This window comes from Eubalaena glacialis, chromosome 4 (assembly GCF_028564815.1).
Source record: "Eubalaena glacialis isolate mEubGla1 chromosome 4, mEubGla1.1.hap2.+ XY, whole genome shotgun sequence".
Taxonomy (NCBI): domain Eukaryota; kingdom Metazoa; phylum Chordata; class Mammalia; order Artiodactyla; family Balaenidae; genus Eubalaena; species Eubalaena glacialis.
This window is the reverse complement of record NC_083719.1, coordinates 70,210,771-70,229,929: the sequence shown is the minus strand read 5'-3', so window position 1 is coordinate 70,229,929 and position 19,159 is coordinate 70,210,771.

Genomic DNA, 19,159 nt, shown 5'->3' with positions numbered 1-19,159 from the left:
TTCTCTAACTCTATAATATTTAAGGAATTTATGGCATTTAGAATTGACATGTAAAAAAATTTACATTAAAGATGAAAATAAAATAAGATTCAGTGAACCAAGTTGGACAGCTAATGGAAAGTGTGATGGAAGGACTTTATGGTGCTTTATACAAGCAAACACCCATATTTGTTGAATGAAAAAAGAGACTGAATTAATGAAGCATTCAATCAATAAGCAAACATACCAAAAATCAGCCCATGTACTAGCTACTTTTGAATAATTAATAAAAACATATAGCAGCTCCATAAAATATTTGGAATTAGACATACTATCTATACATCGTGTATATCACTGAAAAAAAATGGAAATATATATGGAAGTTGATCCCAAAAAATCTTCACAATAGAATCACACCAGATCACAAATCCCAGAGTTAGTGGCACAAGCATGTCATTTGTTTATAAATGAGTTGGCTAATCTTATTTAACCATAACCATAAGATTACATGAAATGTAGCATGAATGTATGGTAACTTGGCACATAATAGGCACTCAATGAATGTCCATTATCTTCTCCCAGCCCACACCTTCTTATCCTATTTATTTAGTGATATGGCTTCAACTAATTACATCTTCCTGAAGCCACACTTCCTCTAAGGTCTTAGATCACTACCATAGTGATAGAAATCATACTTGGCTTCCCCAGAAGTCCTCAGTTCCATCAAGAAGGGACAAGAGAGAGTCCGAATATTTGTGGTAATTCCTTTCCCCTCTTAAGAGAGGTCTAAAGGGAACCCTCAAATGAGGACAATGCCTGTGCCTCCTCTCAGCCTTCTGACTCTCCTCAGGGGTAAAGGAAGGGATTGTGAGTTACAGCAAAATCCAGCTTCCTTAGAAGTCTCACCTCCATCCATAAGTGTCAAGGCTGAGTTCATGGCTCTGGACTTAGACTATCCACAGCTTCCCAAGACCTCTTGGCCTCTGCCAATAGGGGTCTAGAGGGAGGTCAAGACATCCACGCCCCTTGATCTCCTCACACTTACTGTTTTGCCACCATGCTCTGCTTGAATCTACTAGGGCTAATCACATTATAACCATTATCCCTGTCTAGGTCACTCATCAAAAGAAGCCCAGTAACCCAGTCACCCCTCCTATCTGTCACTTTAAGTCTCACAAGGCTCTGCACAGCCTCGGACCCTCTCCCACCAATTCCAATTCACGAAATCCTTCCACTGTGCCCTCTGGAATTCACAGTCTGTAGTCAACAAAATCCCCTGAATCCTCAACTTCTCCGAACACTCCCTTCACCTTTGATACTCTAATGGAAACCTGGATTTTCCCTGAGAAAGTTGCTTTCCTTACAATATCTCCCAGGTAGTGGGTGGGTGTTTGTTGTTGTTAGTTTTTCTTCCACAATCCTCGTACATCTGGAACTGAAGGTTAGAGACATGTCCTTCACACCATTCTCTCTTACTTAGAACCATATTGCTAAATCCAATGGTCAGTTGTAGTTCTCATCTTACTTGACTTACAGTTAGCATTTGACAGAGTTGGTTCTTCTTCTTTGAAACTTTTCTTCACCTGGCTTCCAGTACACCACATTCTCCTGATTTTCCTTCTGTGTCACTAGCTATTCCTTCTCAGTCTCCTCTGCTGGTTCCACCTAGCATCTCCAACAAACTGCACATCAGAGTTTCCCATGGCTCAGTCCTTAGGTCTCTTCATTACCCTATTTCATGTTCTTGGTGATTTTGTCTAGTCTCATGGATTTAATTACCATCTACATGTTGATAGCATCCCAATTTTTACCTCTGGACTTCTCTTCTGATCTCTAGATTCACATAGTTAACTGTCTACTCAACACCTCCAACTGGAGGTGTAGTAGGGATCTTGTACTCTTGCCCCCCTCCACAGTTTACTTTTAATACTGCAGACAAAAACAATGATCCTCCAAAATAACAGTCAGAGCACACCACTCCTCTATTCGAATGCTGCAATGGCTTCCTCTTCCACTCAGAGTAAAAGCTAAAGTCCTTACAAAGGCCTACAGGGCCTTATAGGATCTGGACCATGGTATCTCTCCACCTATGACCACTCTTCCCCCCACTTACCCACACAGTTGTGTGCTCCTACCTTGGGGCTATTTGTCTGACCTGCAGAGCTCTCCCACAAATGTCTGCAGTTCCAACTCCCTCAACACCTTCCAGTCTTTGCTCAAGTGTCACCTTCACAAAGAGACTAACCCTACTGAGCCTGACATTCCTAGTTTACTTTGCAAACCCCCCTCCCCAGCCCCACACTCCTAAGCCTCTTTACCTCCATTTTTTCTTTTTCTCTTTCCATTATACTTATTCCTTTTGACCAATGGTGACACATATTATTTTTTAAACATCTGTCTATTGCTTGTTTTCTGTCTCCCTGGCTAGATTATGTGTTCCATAAGAACACACATTTAGTTCTTTTTTGTTCTCTGGTTTGTCCCAGGAACATGGAAATGTGCCTGCCACATAGTATGTGCATAATCAATATTTGTTAACTAAATGTTGTATTTGTAGAGTGTATAGTGATTTACAGTGTGTGGCATGCTATCATGTGTTACAAAATTATACCCATAAAACTGCCCTTTTGTTATTGGCTGAGCAGTTATCATTATTTCCATTATTCAGATTAGAAAGCTGAGGACAGAGACAATTTTTTTCTGACCCTGAAGTTTATTGTTTTTGCTCTTCATCCTGGTTATGAGGGCATCTTGGTTATCTTCTTAAAGATTTTGCTTGACCACAGTATAGAGCAATAGCCTAAAACATTTGTTGGGCCCTGACTGCTGTGTGCTGGCAATTATGTACAAACATAAAATATAGCACAGGGTCTGGCAGACAATGCATTTGGACAAGAAGGGTGTGCCTGTGTCTTGACTCCTAAGAGGCAAAATGCTTTTCCTTTACCAACAGAGCTACACAGACCCTCATGTCAACAGCTTCTCTTCAACTCACAAGCCACCTGGCATCCTGCAATTGGTTTGACATGTTCAAATCAGGGTTTTGATCTTAGCATCACTCTGAGATGACACCTTGGAAGGTGACTAATACAATTTTATTAAATTTAGATTTTGGTAATTTGCCAGCACTTACTCACTTGACTGGGGGAGCAAGGGTCCTTTGGTATTTCTGACCATGAAATTGAAATAATAAGTCTCTTGCTGATTGCTTTTGAATGCAGTAAGCATATTTTAGGCACAGCTTTATCGCTGGTGACCAGAAGCAGTCATATAGCTAGTTGGCAATCCCAGCTGAAAAGCAGTTCTTTCACTGGAAGTTTCTTGTTTCTCTGAGCTGTGGTCAGAACCTTACCTTTGTCTTCCTTGCAGAAAGCATCACTCCTCTTTAAGAAGCTTCTGTAACCTAACTACCAAGACACATAGGCCCTTATGGTCTTCATGTTTGTTTGTTTTTATTTTATTTATTTATTTATTTATTTATTTATTATTTATTTATTTATTTATCTATGGCTGTGTTGGGTCTTCGTTTCTGTGCGAGGGCTTTCTCTAGTTGCGGCGAGCGGGGGCCACTCTTCATCGCGGTGCGCGGGCCTCTCACTATCGCGGCCTCTCTTGTTGCGGAGCACAGGCTCCAGACGCGCAGGCTCAGCAATTGTGGCTCACGGGCCTAGTTGCTCCGCAGCATGTGGGATCTTCCCAGACCAGGGCTCGAACCCGTGTCCCCTGCTTTGGCAGGCAGACTCTCAACCACTGCGCCACCAGGGAAGCCCGGTCTCCATGTTTTTAAGAGCTGTTGCCCTTGATCCTGGCTGGCTATTGAATTCTCAAATTCCACTCAGGCATAGGTCTAAACTTTCTTTGTTTAAGGGTTTAATTTCTAAGTAGAGAGAGCAGTTGAATTGATCCTAGTAATCAGTGAGGTTGTTTTGAAAGTCTTGAAGTTGATTTGGTCTAATTATTGGTTCTTGTTGAGTATGGAAAGGAACATGCTTACTGAGTGCTCACTTCCAGGGGGTCACAGCTGTTGTACACACATTAGTTAGCGCAGCTAGCCTTGCCATCACCCTGAGGGAAATCTATGCTCAAGGCCATTTTACAGATGAAGATATTGAAACCTCAGGGAGGTTAGGTAAGTTCCCTAAGGCCACGTAGCTAGGAAGAGGCAGAGCCAGGATCTGAAAACCACAGCTCTTGACTGCTTCAACTTGTGTTGACTAACGTTCTTTAGTACTGCACACACCTAAAATGTAGCCACACAAAACCCAGGAAATATGGAAATAACAGATAAGATACTTCACATTTGAGACCCGTGCTTGTAAAATGCCAACATATAGAAGCCCAAGCTAGTCAAGCCATCCCCACAGGGGTCAGGCTGAGAGGCCATGGAGACAACTCTTTGTCAGTCATTTTAGGAACGATTAGCGATCAAACAGGTGTGCAGGAAAATAATTCGATTGGTTTGAAGTTAAAATAAACTGATAAATTGGATGTGGCCATTCAGACAGGAGAAAATTTTGACCACATGCTTCCACTGTCTCAATGCACAGAATGCTGACTAAATTTGATCTGGTGTATTTGTCTCAGTCAATTCTCATAAACTCATGTGCCAGAGAAAAAATTCAGGTCTTTCTTCTCCTCTTCCTTCCTCTCTTTCTTTCTTTTCCACATCCTTCATGGGTTCTTCTTTTCTTTTTTACATTGATGTCTGTACTACAGAGAAGTTGAAAGACCTTGAAATTGATAACACTGTCCCAGATGTCATTGGTTCCCTGGTTTTCAGCTCTGATTATGGGATTTTTATTATTAGAGCTAAGGATCAGAAGAACATTTCTATCAGTGTTCCAATTCCTTTTTCCTTTCTGGAAAACTGAGGAAGTGTCTTGATGCTGTTCTTTGGATTATAAAATACACTTGAAAACATAAATTGCAACTCATTTTCAACATAGAAAAAAGTAGCAGTTATGTTTTTAGCATATTTTATTATAGATTCATTTGGAATAGGAAAGAAACATATACTACCAACCCAAGGGAAATGTTCGTGTGTTTAAATGACTTCTGAATGCCTGAGTTTAATTAATTTCCCACTTAATCCTAGTCCATCCTCAATCTCTCAATATCCAGCGTTTAAAGCAGGAATGCATCTCCAAGGCTTTTGCATGAATTTGACTCTCTTAGTGGTTTCAAAGAATTCCACCCCCAGATGCATTTAATTTGGTTATCACAGTTTTCATTTTGTTTTTAATGTAATTTGAATGGTTTTAGATGAGGCATATGTTGTCCTGTAAATTGCAGTCCCAACCCTTCTCAATTGTTTAGTTTCTGACTCCTTCCTACACTTATGATACTTGCTTAGGCCCTGAAGGCATTTCAGTTTGCAACCCTTATTTAAATGAAAATCAACAGTAATATGATTTAATGATGGTTCAAGATGTCTTTAAGAATATGTATATAGGTTCATCACACAGTATATTTCATTTCACATTTTACATCTTTATGATCAGGTGATGCACAAACAACATTCTTATCCATATCCATTTGAAAAATTCATTGACATTTTAGCAGCATTTTTTTTCCTCTAAAATGGTTATGAATTTTACAGGGTCATTTTGGGGAGAGAAATTTGTCCTAGCAAATAGACTTGGACCTTTATCTGTCATTGATAGTTTGGTGCTTTCAGATACAAAATTAACTGCAACCTTCCAAATATTTTTTTAAGCCAAGGCAAATTTGTGCCTGTAAAATCCAGCTATAGTAGTAAAGATATTTCTGGTTGACTGTCAGTATTTAGGGGTTATTACAATACAGTATAAGAGATAACTTGTTAAAGAGATTTGTTTTGTTCAAACCAGGGGACTTACTGATCAGTGGCTTATACATTGTCAATCAGGTTCTCATTTTATGGAAGCTATCCAAACACCAAATGAAGATCTGACCCCAATGGATACCTAAGGGTGTAAAATAGTATGAACTTGAAAACATAAATTGCAACTCATTTTCAACATAGAAAAAAGTAGCAGTTATGTTTTTAGCATATTTTATTATAGATTCATTTGGAATAGGAAAGAAACATATACTACCAACCCAAGGGAAATGTTCGTGTGTTTAAATAATTATTACTCTGTTGAGGTCCTTTTATATTCTTTCCTTTCTGATTTTCATAAGTCAAATTACTAAGAAGTTGATTTGAATATTAAAAATAAAATTCTTATATTTTAATATTTTAAATGTCTTTAGTTACAAAATTCAAAGACCTAGTTTTCAAATGTGGATCCAGTTGTTTGTCCTTGAAAAATCTACATTCGTTCTAAGTACCACTAATGCAGACACCAGAGAAATAAAGTTGAATATTTACTAGCAAATTGAGAGATGAACAAGAACTGTTCTAATAAATTATTAAAAACAATCAGGATTATTTAAAACTTTGTAAAAAAGAATAAATGTATTTTGAATGACAAAAGCCTCAATGCAGTCTTCACACATATTAAAATTGTGAAAAATAAAGGCTGGAAGGAAAGCCAAAGATCCTTTTGTTAAACACTTCCTTTAATAAATGAGAAAACCATGATTCGGCTAGCTGTGGAAGAACTGCAACTAGAATCCACATTCTAATGCCTAAACCTATATTCTTTTCACCACCGCCCACATCCATATATAGCATAATGTATAGTCAGAACAGCTACCATTTGTTGGGCTGTTATGTGTCTGGCAGGGACAGTCTTGCTTTATTCTTTTACCTATCCAGTAAGATAGATTTTAATATCCCAATTTTACTGATGAGTCAATTATACATTTCTATTTTGAGATTAAGTAACTTGCCCAAAGTCACCTTACAGAGCCAGCAATCTAATGAAAGTCTGTGTCTAGTTCAAAGTTTCTCCTTCTTGCTGCAGATCTATTTAATTTAAAAAAAAATTGCAAACAGGTCTATAGAGTTGTATAGGAAATGGAAAGTACAGTATACTGATTGGCTTTTCAGTTTTCAGCTTCCCCATTACGTAGATAAAGTTAAATATTGATGTAAAATTTATAACCTGTACTCATCATGGGATATTTGATCCAGAAGAAACCTGAGAATAGCTAATCCACCCCATTCATTTATAAATGAGGTAATTAAGACCAGGAAGGTCAAGCATTTTCCACCAGGGGAATAGTTGTAAAACAGGAATAGAGCAAAAGTTCTGGCTTGGAGTTCTCCGATTCATCCTCTATTCCACAATCACTTTTTCTTGAAGATGAAGTGTGGGGAGGGAAGACCAAGAAGAGGGGATGGGAAGGCAAATAGTTACAACCACGGAGTAAGCTGGGTGCTACAAGGTCAAGGCCAGCACATTTTTTGGAAAGACAGTATTGTTTGAATGCAATTGACCTTCAAAGGGCCTGGTAACTTTTTTAGCTTTTCTATGAATACTATGAAGGACAAATGACCAGAATGTGCACTCCATGTTTGTCTAAGAAAGGAGAGCCACTAATTTTTATATGTCATTGTGTCTCCAAGTAAAATGTACATTTTATTATGAAAAGTGAGAAAGAAGATAACTGTTAGTTGAAACACTAGTCAGCAATTTTAATTTTCTTTTTTTCTTTGTAAGAATTTTCATTGATTTATCTTAGGATTTATCTTAGTGAAAAGAAAAGCCTCTAAAGTACATTTAGTAATTTTTTTCCCCACATCTAGTTTAACTTATTTTCTTGGGGAGAGTGAGGTGGCTATAAATACCTTTACCACTTGATCTTGTAACCTTAAATGAGGGTAAAACTCCCCTTGGCACTAACAAGAATTTTGTCTACGAATAGTTACAGAATTGGGTCTGTGATGATTATGAAGTAATTTGGTCCTTTCCCAAGAGATAGAATCTGCGGCACAATTTTCAGATGGAATACACATATTGTCCATATTCCTAATAATAACAAGAATGAAGGAGGAAAAAAGCCAGGAATTCTTGCAGGCTTTAGCTGGCTTGCTTCAAAAGCCTGTCAGCTAAACAAATAAAGTGGAGTAGTGGGAGGGAAAGGCAGGAAATTAACTGCTGTGGGCTATAGTTAATGAGTGGTCTGACGAAGGGGAAGTGATGGCCAGGGAAGTGTACACATAGAAGAAAAAAATTTAACACTACCAAAAAGAGTTAGCATGCACAAATTAGATTTTTATTCAATTCTGAAGTTTATTGCTTGCTTGTGGGATCTGTCTCCAAGCAGCTACAGACGCTTTCCCCCATCCCCTCACCCCCAAACAAGATCATCAAGATCAATCAAAAGACTGAAACTTTGAAGCACGGTTAGGCTGCTGGGTAAAAGCATGCAAAATATGTCTGAGACTTCATTAAAAAGTGCCTACACAATACATTGGGTAAAATCCACAGCAGCTTGGCATTGCCGCCTCATTAGGAGTAAAATGAAGTGGTCATTCCCTGAAGACTGCCCCTGCCATATTCTGACCAATCCCAGGAGTGTCCTGTGCACACTCGGTGATTTAAAGCCTAACCAGCCACAAATCCTCTCTCAGACATGTCTGTGCAAGGCTCTGTTGGCTTTAGGCAATACTGCCAGGCAAGGGCAGTGTATCTGTCCAGGCTCACTTTTAAAAGGGGACTGAGTGATGGGAGATTTTCTACAAAAAACTTATTGCTTTTTTTCAAAAAAGTGAAGACAAATGAGTTATCAATAACTTATTTGAAGAACTAAAGTACCCATTAAAACAAACACTTCTCTGGATGTAACAATGACTCGAATTTTTAGAGATTAGGGGCAACACATAGAGAGAAGGACACTCTTTGAAACAAATGCTTTGGTACCCAGTATCCCTGTACCAGATACCATGGGGAATTAAAACCCAATAAGCTCCCAAGACAGGGGAGGAGCAAGGCTTTCTCCTACGCTTTCTCAATGATTGTGCTACTGAAAGAGTGGTTCCGGAGCCAGCGTCCCCTGGGAGCTTATTAGAAATGCAGAATTTGGGGCAGATCCCAAACCACCTGAATCAGAATATGCGTGTTAACAAGGTCGTACTTTTGCACATGAAAGTTTGGGAAGCACTGCTCTGAGTCAAGGGTCTGCAGTGGAGGATATCATGGAATAGTAATAATAAAAATCTTTTGGGCTTCCCTGGTGGCGCAGTGGTTGAGAATCTGCCTGCTAATGCAGGGGACGCGGGTTCCAGCCCTGGTCTGGGAAGATCCCACATGCCGCGGAGCAATTAGGCCCGTGAGCCACAACTACTGAGCCTGCGCGTCTGGAGCCTGTGCTCCGCAACAAGAGAGGCCACGATAGTGAGAGGCCCGCGCACCGCGATGAAGAGTGGCCCCCGCTTGCCACAACTGGAGAAAGCCCTCGCACAGAAACGAAGACCCAACACAGCCAAAAATAAATAAATTAATTAATTAAAAAAAAAAACTTTTTAAATGCCATTCTACATGAACAACTTACCTTTAAACCCCCTTTCTGTCAATGTGGGTGCAAGTAGCCTAATGACATAAGAGGCTTTAGAATTACAGTATCTACAGAGTGCCAATACTTGGACCCAGCAAGTGGTTGGGTTTGATATAAAATGATGTAGGCCAATTATTTCAGTTAAAATATTGATGGCATCATTACAACTTTTATGAAATATTTTATACTGGAGGTGGAGAAAGTGAAATAAAAAAACTTAAGGTGTTTGTGTTTGTTGGTTTTCCAAAAATAAATCTTTAAACAATGTCACTTACCCTGAAAAGGTCATAGAGGGGCCTAGACCAATGCTCTTTGTCACATCAGTGCCTCATTTTACCCTAGTAATTTTCAATCAAAGCTTCTTACAATCAAAACTAAAGTCATTGTCAAGGACAAACCCATCAGCAGCTACACCTGTGTTAACTCATGCATGGATCAGTTAAGGATGTGCTGCTGAGGTTAGTGAAATCAATGGCTCTATTTTTATAATAATTTTTTCTTCCGTGTATGCCTTTGATGTGATTTTGTAAAAAAAATACAACAAAAAATATTAGCCTGGATATTTAAGACTGAATTCCTAAGAGCATGATAAACGCCACAAACAGTCATGTTAGATGAACCATAGTCCATCAGCCAAATTTTATGTCAACCAAGATCCTGGTTGCCATGCTGAAATTTGTCTTTACAAAAACAGACATATTTCTGGCTTTCTTATTTGCAGGTACTACTACTTTACAGTTCTGTGATTTATGGATTTACCAAATCCAACATTTTCTAAAGTGTGTTGGAGGAATACAAATGCTAAGAGACATTAAGGGTCCTATGGTTAATTAAATTTGGAAAACACTGGATTAAACAAAATTATAAGGATTACTTTTCTGCCTAGCTTCTTAGAGCCTTCAGTATGCTAAGATACATTGTTAATACTCGATAGCGGAGATATAATACACAATGTTTTTGACCTCCAAAGCTGCATGTTAAAGAGTATTCTCTATGATTAGTGTCTTGAGTTACATACTTTGGGACACGCTAATCTAATCTAATTTCTAATTCTGTTTGGATTTTCATTCTTTTGAAGACCGTATTACACCACTCCCAGTAAAAACAATAAAGCAGCACATTTGTGGTCTGTACTACACAATTTAGCACACACTTATCAACTCTTTTGTATTTTTCACTATTGTTTTGCCTCCCAACTAGATTGTAACCACTTGGGCAGTATGAATCATGAATTATACTTTCATATCCACCACAGGATTTAGCACTGTTTTGGATATGCCAGGTAATAAAATACTTCCTGGTACAGTGACCTATGAGACAATTAAATTTTTCCATGGGTATTCAGTTGTTCTTGTATTTCAAGATTTGATGAGATAATGTTTACTTTAAGTAGAACTTTCTCATGATTTTGTAAACTTTGATCCTACATCCAATTACCCTTTGTCTTTCTGAGCTGATAAATATAAATATTTCTTGTATACTGGGATCAAAGTGCTACTGGGATCTGGATATTTTTCTAGACTTAAATCTTTAACACAAACTTCCCCTGTGTTATATATGCCAGCTATTCTTTCTTCATTTGAAAAAAGCAGACATGCCAGGAAAATTCCAGTGCAGATGCACCCTTAATTTAAATCTGTTTTGTTATTTTTTTCATGACCAATGTGTTCCTTAATGAGGTCCAACAATTGTTTGAGTTTGACACTGCAGAATAATATTGGAGTTGTAAGTCGAGAAGTTACCCAAAACTTTATTCATGGGGGCTGTGGCACAGGGAATTGAGGTCAACATCCTTCAGGGATGTTTACAAACTCCCGTGTTTGGTCTTGCTGGCACTTCATTCTTACAAGTACAACTGCCATTATCTGTCACCAAAAGAATAACGGTAACCTACCCTTGTTTACTGTGAAGTTCATTTATTACTTTTCTCCATTTTCACCCACACTGTGAGCTCCTACTTGAATTTAGTCTCTTACGTAGACACTTCAAAATGAAGAAAGGAAAAGCACTTCTTAAAGCTTAGAAATTTCACTTAGGGCTCCATCCCTTGGGGGGTGAGGTGGTGAGAAGGAATGGCAGAGATAAGATATTTCTAGTCCCACCATTTCAGGCCACAGAAAAATCCTCTTGATAGTCATTTTCTTTTGATTCCTTGGCAGTAGATCCTACAAATATCCACCCAAGTTCTTTGGGATGATATGGAGAGCTTGTATTTGAGTTTCATGAATTGATTAATAACAATCAATCATGCCCATACCTATTCAAAAGTATGATGTTTTATTATAGCCTAAATTCTATTTAGTACCCTGGAATTTACCACCACCCAGTTATAGAATTCAGATTACCCTAGCAGACACACATTTGGGTAATATTTGGGACTGTCTTAGTCCCTTAAATTGGCATCTCAGTGACTAGGGAGGGCAAAATGCTTTTTTGTCCACTTAGAAGATAAATATCTTTGATTGTTTTAAATATCTATATTAGGGAGTTTGGCTAATTACCTGCCTAAAAGCAGAAAACTGGACCCGATTATTTATTAATATTCTTTATTATGTTAGTCTATCCTTCAACTGAGTACCTTTTTTAAAATGTTGGCATGCCAAGCAGTGGAAAACAATCACCCTCCCCCAAAGGATCTGCGCTCACAGAGAGACATTTTATTCTCAAGCATAAAGGTTAAAAAAAGTAAGAAAGTGAGATTTCAAAGTCAAGGAGATGCCTCAAAACACCTCTCAACGCATCCACTCCCACCCTGTCCTCATCTGGACACCATTAGGATAACCACTAAAATTGAATTCAACTGCTATGTATTATGTATGACTGCATTGTTTACTGTATTGCTTTATGCCATTCAGTTCACCTGAGATGAAATCAGGCAAAGGAGGTAAATTAAGCCTACCTTCAGAACTCTAGACTGCTGACTCATAAAAATTTATTTACTAGTTTATCTAATGTTTTAAAAACTCATTTTATTAAGTTGTAAGTCATATCATTCAGTACTACTACATCAGAAGGTAAAATTAATGATAGAGATAAGGACATTAGAAAAAGCCACAGCATGGCTACATGACAACATGAAAAAACTGATGAATAGCAGCTTAGGAGCCGTGACACAGGGTTCAGATTTAATTTGAATGGTGAAGGGCATCATCGTATTGAGCTGACTGGATAAGGATAAGTTCATATTGGCACATAGTTTGGTGTCATCACAGGTGACATGGAACAGTGGTACAGTGAGAACATGACATGTGGCATTTTGAAGACCAGAAAAATAAAAATTTGAGGTTAGCTTTGAGTGAAACTGCTTTATCTTTGCCAGATTAAAAAAAAACACAATCCAGTAATTCCGAGATCTAAAGTTTCTTTTGTTGTTGCTCCTATTAACTCTTGATGGCAGGATTGTAGGGTCATGTTAAGTGGAGGTGACAGATAGACAAGTTTGTGGGTGAAAATTTAATATCTGGATAATTTCAGCAGAACGAAAGGAATGCCATCATAACGAGATATACGCTACATCAGGAATTTTAGTACCTTTCACATAACAAATGTGCTTCCTACACTTTATCATGCCAGTGCTCATGCCATCCCAGGAAAGGGGGTGGATTTCAATAGAAGACAAAAGGATCTTTACTTTTATTTAGAGGTGAAGAAGATGAGGTATAAATGACGCATCAGCATAGGCAATGCTTTCTACAAGAACTTCTAAGACATCAACAATTAGGTGTTCTCAGGAGATTGATCATAATGTGTCACCAGCTCTCAGCACCTTACATTGACTAACATTCAATCTAAGTCAGCTTTTGACTCAGATCTCCTGGCCATCAACATGTCTTGTCATTACCTGCATCAGAAACTAGCTCCATCATGGCCAGCTGAGTACACGTCCCACCTGAAGCTGCAGTCAAACACAAAAGGGAAGACAATCACTGCTCCTCATCACAAAGAATTTGGAAGTCCTGACTTACTTGCTTTACTGTGTCAAATGTGCTCATCAGAGGGTGTCATTTTACAAATTAGGAAAGTCAGACAAGAAAAAGAAACCCACCCCTTTTTATCACCTAATGACAGATCTAGGAAATAAATTCTGGTTTTCTGTATCTGTTTTAATAAGACTGATCACAACAAATAATCAGTTTGCTGTCTTATTCTCCTTTCGAGGAAGAAATACTGCTTATATTTTGAATGATTCTGAGAAACAAGGAAAATGTCTATTTTCAGGGGGAAAAAATGAACCCATGATGTAAAATGTAAAATTTACATTTTTCTTTTATGGAAAGGACTAAAACAAGTAAAGTTGTATGTCTCAACAACATAAAAGTGAGAAAATAAGATATTTAACAAAATCCTTGAAATGATACACTATTGAACCAGTTACCATAGTCTGAAAATGAATCAATCTATTTATACAATGATAAAGATTTAGTAATGCTAATCCTGAAAATTTAGTATGTGAGTCAGGCCTCCTGCCTGATTTGAAATGAACACATTTAAGGCCTAGTGCATGTGACTGTCTCCTGGTTTATGAGTGAGATTGAGGCAAGTGTACACTTGCCCAAGAAAAGTAGACCTCTCCAGAACTCCCCTTCTGACCATTGAAGAATTACACTCACAGCATGAAATAATCAGGTCTTCGCTCATAAAATAAGCACATTCATATTTCTTTATTCTGGTTGGACTAAGAATTGATTTTTTAATGATGAGCAAGCAATTTCGTGTCTTTGAAATAGAAACAGGGTTTTAAAAACTTTTATTTCCGTGCATGATACCAGCTCTCCACGTTCACCTCTACAATTATGTGTGAGGGGCTCAGTGCTGTAGCACCTAAATATTTTATATGAGATAAAGGAACATGCTAAAATCTTGCAAGTGTCTTCAAGAGATTTGGGCAGTGCTGAACATGCCCCAGCATTACTTAACTTTTCTTTAATACAGTATCTTTTATATCAATTACAAATGGGGGAGCAGTACACAAACAGGAAGTAAGGAGGGGGAAAGAAAAATAGAGAGCAATAGAGTGTTATAGAAAATAAAGAAAGCAAAATATATAAGATAATAAGTGAAGGCAAGAGGAGGGCCTGGACAGGAACATTTATAGGCAAAGAAATGTTTATGTAGCCAAATTGATCTTGTGCATTATGTTAATTTACTGTATTAAAATTTGTACTCATTCACTTTTTAATCATTCTGAACCTCATGCTTATCTGGTAAACTTATCATCCAGATAGAATTTAGAGATCCTATTTAATTTTTAAAAACTTAGGAAACAATGAAATACAGAGATTAAAGCAATTACTTTCATTTGTTTTTACACCAAATATTTATTAATGTCCACATGCACAACTGGAAACAAATGAATTGAGGGAATAAATAAGAGCTCATCACTCTAATAAGCACAGATAAAAGTAAACTAAGAAATAAGGGTAATGAAAAAAATACAATATGATTACAGCTGATTTTCACCTTGAGAAAGGGGTTGCTGACTAGTTTATCACAGAAAGGATTTTGGCAATTGTTGAGTGGTTTCCAGGGAAAGCTGAGAACAATGATGGGGGGTATGGAGTGAGCATGCTTACAGGAATTGACCCGCTCATATGCTTCACGTAAAAAATGAAATAGCAAAAAATAACCAGTACCTTTCAGATGCTTTATCAACAAATAGTATATTTTCACCTAAAATAATTCCCTTAAATGTAGGGAAAATTATGTAGTATTAATATAGACTTTCTTCATTTTGCCTGTTTAAAAGACCTTTCTTATAAGGTGAGAGACGAACATTTTAATTGTTCTTCCAGTTACATATTATCTTAAATCTTAATCCAAATACAGATCAGTTGACTGGTAATTATCCATGAGATTTTGGCCATATGGACAGCAAAGTCAATTTTTATGGGCAAACGACATGGTCATGTTTCAAAAGTGATTGTGATGTTTTGATTGCACAACAAATCTTGTTTCCAACTCTTGCCTCAGTTTCTAGTGTCTGGGTGGACAGACGATTTAGAAAATACTATGCCACTCAACAGGCCTCCACAGCCTGGTAGGAGCAGAGAGGAGACCCACAAGGTCATAGGATAAGAATACATCTATCAGCGTTGTAATCTCCAGAGTGTGGCCGAGGGCAAAGCTGTGTTAGTGGACAAAGGTCCTTAGCTCTCACCCTCCAGGGTCGGGTGCCTGGGGGCTTTGCCCATTTAGACCCTACTCACACGATATGTTAGTGAGTGAATTCTTAAAGACAGAAGACATCCTGCAATCCTTTTAACAAAACCTGGACTGTGTGGAAACAAGATAATGAATGGGTGAGCCTTTAGAAATAAAAAGTATGTGCCTTTGGCTGCTTTAAGAAACAGCATAAATAGCCTATTTGGGTTTATACTGTGCTAAATGTTGTACCAAGATTGTAAAGAAAATAGAAACTGCCTTGTTTCTCATGGACAAATACCAGTTGTGCAGTCATATTACAGCAGAGTGGTGACTTCAGGGGTCAAATAATCAGAGACTAGGCCGTCAGAATGAGCCACTCCTCCTTGCTCTCATTGTTTGCCTTATCCGCAGAAACAAACTGCAATTCTCTTTTCCTAAGTTAGATGATAATTCAGTATATTTATACTTTGTCTACTTTATTTAATAAATCCTCATATCTAAAGATTTCCCAAATTAATGCTAAATAGAAAAAGGGTAGCAAAAAGGTAAATATTTTCCTCATGAATTTAATCTATTATTAATCGGCATGCGTGTTATCCCAAATATATACATGTAGATCGCCACATATATATGTGCATAGAATGTATAAATACATATATATTATACATGAATGATTTATTACAGAAATATCAGTGTTTCTAGATTACACTGCATACTTGATGAGCTGTCATTAGTGCAGAAAGGATACATAGCTTTTCACAAAAGAAAAGAATGAGGCTGCCAGAGTGTTGCAGTGGTTTGGGCTTTTTTTTTTTTTTTTTTTCCAGCATCCATCCCTGCCAATCTCTGCACTGCCAGTAGGGAAAACCATATCCATGGCAACCAACCGTACCATTCCAACCCACATCAATGACGCCTCCAATCTAAACTGTCAAATATTCTATGCACATCATGTAAAATAGGTCTCTTTCCCCTTATACCTCTGTGCATCTCGTTTCCGTGGCTACATGTTTATGCAAATGAGAATTGTCCTTTCTCTCTCAGGTTGATTGAACACTGAATTTGTTTTGCACCTTGGCAATGCAAAGCCATGCTGTCTTGCCACCTGGTCTACCACATAATTGCAAAAATTTTATTATAATGATAACTGTCCCCAAATTAGCCTGATAACACCATCTACCTGCCTCGTGAGCGAAAGAAACAGTGTGCAATAAAGAAGGATGTTAAAACAGAGTCGAGATAGGGGAATAATGTTTAATTGGCTCTCCAGAGTCTACTAATTTTCAGAATTGGAAACCTAGTGTTTGATTTGTTCTTTTTAGTCGGTGAGAAGAAAAAATATCCTTCATAAATTCTGAATGACGAATTTGCCCATCCTTTTTTGTATGTGGTTCCAGCATCCCAGGGAATCTAAAGTGTCATTTCCTCTCTGGAAGAAAGGAAGCACAAAACATGCTAGGTATGTACTCTAAATTTTCACTCAGTATCAGTTCTAGCTATAAATTTCTCCCAATCCCTGTATCTTCCTCACTCTTTTCCCCCAACCCCCTCCAAATCCTGGATCAATACCTTTCTTTTAAAGTTAAGATGCAGGATTTTTACTGGATGACACATATTAAAATAAAATAAAGCCGGGAATCTAAAACAATTACTTTTTCCCATCCCTGGTCTCCTTTAATCTATTGCTTCCCACTGGATTATGTCCTGTAAATAATTTTGTGGTGATGGTGGTAGTAGTTTCTTTTTCAGAAAAATCACACATTTTGCAAATAATAAAAACAACTGCTTTTTATATAGTTCATTTAAATTATAACTTGCATTGATATAGTGACTTTAACTAAGGACTTTTTTATGTTAATTTTTTTTTACAAAACAGAAAAAAGGAAAAATGGGCAGATCAAATGTAGTACATAATGTGTTTCCCCAGGATGTAGTGACAAAATAGAAGACACTAGATTCACTAGATTCTTTTTTTTTTGGCAGAGCCGCACAGCTTGCGGGATCTTGGTTCCCCAACCAGGGGTTGAACCTGGGCCCCCGCAGTGAAAGCTCCCGAGTCCTAACCATTGGATTGCCAGGGAATTCCCACTAGATCCTATTATGATAAATGTTGAGGATATATTTTACTTCTCCCCCTCCTTAATACTTCTCTCCCTGCAAAACAAGTCCTTCAGTATTTAAAAAAATTGGAACAAATTTTTTACAAATTCATGAGATTTTTGTCTCAGACTGATCTTCTGAACTTTGTTTATAAAGACTCCGAATCACCTTTGAGTAGATTAGGGAGTAGCAAAGGTTACAAATGTGGGGAGGATCCCTTTTCAATCTAATAGTTCAAGCGTAAATGTGTTCTGAACAAAACTTCAAAAAATGAAGTTTCCAAAGCCAGATTCTTCACATATCTTTTCTCCCCTCTGGCTCCCCAAACTCTGCATACCTTGTAGGGTTCAGCTGGTGCCCCACTTTCTCCGTGACTCAGAAGATAAAGGGAGGACTCCCTTCTCTGATCTCTCTGCTCTATCAGTGCTGCTGTTTCCGCATTTCATTAGATGCCATTTCCTGTTGGTAGGACTTGCTCTCTGACAAGATTTTAAACCCTGGGCCAGAGTTGAGGGAAAATAATTTCCTATAATTCTTTTGTATTTTCTATCCTTAAAGTGAATATTTTGCTCAGTTAATTCAGTATCAAGTCTTGATTGTTCCTGGGTTTTAGGTTGAGACGTTCAGGCAGGGAACAGCTAATAAATATGCCTCCGGTCAGGGCAGGAGAAGAGAAATCAACTTTTAGTTGTGTTCACTATGTTCAAGAAATCATGTCAGATGTTTTACATGTGGAACAATAATCTGTCCCTTGTTAAAATTTACTTTTAAATAACAGATTATATTTTTCAAAAGCAATAATATTTGAAAGAGAGAACATAGCATCCTTAATAATTCTGTGTGATTGTTACATCTCTGCCAATAGTCTTGTTTCCTGAGCAATGTCCTTGGATCTTTGGGGAATTACTAAGGATGTGAAAGAGCTAATTTTATAAAGCTTACAGTCAAATAGGATGATAAAGACATATAAACACAGATGGCACAAACAATTAAAACCCATCTCAATATCAATCATGACTGTTAATAGCATCATTCCAATGAATTTACCAAATGTAATATATAAAATTTCCAAGTATTTTGGAAGGCTGAAAAAATGATCATTGGAGTTATGTTCTAGGATAAAAAGTGTGGATGAATAGTTTGAATCAGTTTCACCTGAGGAAGACAAATATTGAAGGGCTTTTTCATAAAGTCAGTTTTTTAAAACCTGTGGTTTGTACATTTGGACTCTTCCAACTCAGTCTCAATGATGGCGCTCCTTCTTTCTCTAAATAGCCTTTCTCTGGGCATAAGAAACTCTCTTTTAGAATTTCATTCTATACAGCCATCCCTTGCCAATTCACCTGATTTTCCCTTTAACTTTGCCTATGCATGTGAAGTGAAATGGAGAAGTAAAGCATTCATTTGCAAAATGTGAGGGCCCAAAAAGTTTGTCTGAATTCCACAAGTGAAAAAATAGGGAGTTTACGCAAACAACTAGAAATTGCCTCAATTCTCTTATTCTGGATTA